This window comes from Frankliniella occidentalis, unplaced genomic scaffold (genome assembly GCF_000697945.3).
Source record: "Frankliniella occidentalis isolate FOCC.00 unplaced genomic scaffold, Focc_3.1 Scaffold146, whole genome shotgun sequence".
Taxonomy (NCBI): Eukaryota; Metazoa; Arthropoda; class Insecta; order Thysanoptera; family Thripidae; genus Frankliniella; species Frankliniella occidentalis.
In genome coordinates this window covers 296123-298145 of record NW_026267273.1, presented here as the reverse complement: position 1 = coordinate 298145, position 2023 = coordinate 296123, and positions in this window count along the sequence as shown.

Here is a 2023-nt window from a genome sequence, read left to right as displayed (position 1 = left end):
CCCCCGGGCCTCTTTTGCGTAACAGCACTATACTGTAAGCACTGTAAATTGCTTACGAACAATAGGTTCGTAATGCATACCAAAAGCTCCGTTGCTTACGAATAATTTTAAATGGTTGTGCTACGAACTAATTGTTCGTATGCTTATGAACAAATAGTTTGTAATGCAAACAGATTTTTTCATAATAATCCTCTTAGCCTTACAAACAATCGTTTTGCAATACAAAGAACGAAAATTGTTCGTAACGTTACAACGCATTTAGTTTGTAGGCCTAAGCATTTAACAGTGAGGACTCTGACATTTTCATTTAATATTTGCCTCCTAAAAGGGAAGGGAAAATTTAGAAAGCTGAGAAGTGACAAGTTTTTATCTCTTGCCGCCGACACATTTTTATTTGGTCTTACTGAAGATACACCCGCTTGCTGGAAGTTGGCCGCCGATAAGTCGATTCCGTTTAAATTCATTCGCGGCTTATTGGAATGTAATTTGTTGTTTTTTGTCACTATTTCTGTCGTTTTTTCATGACACGCTTCGGGCGCTTCTAGCCGCTAGGCTTTTTATCATCACTTATATTTGTAGTAGTGCCACAACAACATGTGTTCGTGTGTCCGGGTGTCGATTTGATAAACACTGTTTCGTTCGATGTCCTCTTCCTTTCTGCCACCTATACACTGTTAAGTTAGTTACCCGCTTAAGCCTTAGTTAATTGGACATAGTGACTGTGTGTCGTCTTTAATCTCTTTAAACCTTGATCAAATCAACATAAGTTCCAGGAGCCATCGCACCAAGCTCTTAAGACAGACCGCGGAGAGCTCCCCCTCTAGACTAGAAGAACAGAATTATAAAAATGTTTTAATGCTGGATGTAATGTAACCAACGTTGGTTTTACAATGAGGAGAGGAAGCAGTGTCTGTGGTGCTGGGCTTTCAAACTGCAGTTGCTTCTCCCATTTCTTTTATCAGTTTCTGACGCTCAATGATCGCCTTAGGTAAAAGATGTCTTGCAGAGCACACTACATTAAACATCAGAATAGAACTCCAGCAAAGAGGCGAACAAAAATGAATAGAGAAACGTTTATCGTGCTAGCGCTGCGCTGGCGCTCGGCGCCGTGTCCGGTCTTCTTGCTGGTCCATTGATATTCCTTGGGGGGCCGGAAAGCCCAAAGCTAGAGAGCCGAACAGGGGTCGTTAGTCCACCCTTCCGGCCCTGCCCTGCCCCCTCTGAACGTCGGCGAGGCCTGTCGACGTGGCCTGTCGGCTTGTCGCTCGGCTGCTGCTGCTGCGGGCGCCCAGCTGGAGCGTGCCTCCGTGCCCCGCGGTCGGACCTAGTGGCGTGATCAATATCCCAACACGGCTGTGGTGCCGAGGGGGCACGCACAAGTCCGTATCCTGGAGGTGGGGACGGAGGAGGTGAACATCATCATCGCCCTCGTGAAGGGCCCACATACCACTCGCACACGCAGTGGAGTGGAACGCCGCCGCACGAAATTTGCCAGCCGGCACCTTCTTTTTCCTCGTAAACTTTTCCCCATCCTCTGCTAAACTTTGTTCGACACGTAAAGAAGGTCTCGGATTACTCCGGAGGGTGGCTGTCGGCTGCACTGAAGACGGGAGGGGTCTTGTTGGTGGCAAACGCGGGAGTAGTACACCCTCAAGAATGTTGCTCTTGATGTTGGTACGCTTCTTCTTGGTTTTCTCGAGTGGTTTAACGCTTTGTTTTTGAGTGGAATGATCCCAACACAACGCCACATTATACTCAAAAATACCACAGGCAGAGCACAACAATTGTTGGAAAATAAAAAATAATTTCTTTTTGTGTATAGTGTAGTGATTGCGTAAAATAAATACAGTAAAGCCAAAACGAGAGCGCGAAAATGCAATTCGCAATTAATGGGAAGAATTTAATTTGTTCGTGGCCGTTTCCGCCATTTCGATGCGCGACATGACTACTGATGACCGCATGCTAGGCCGTGTGGTGAGTGGAGTGGGGAAGGGGGTGGGGGTGAGAATATCTGTCGCTTACC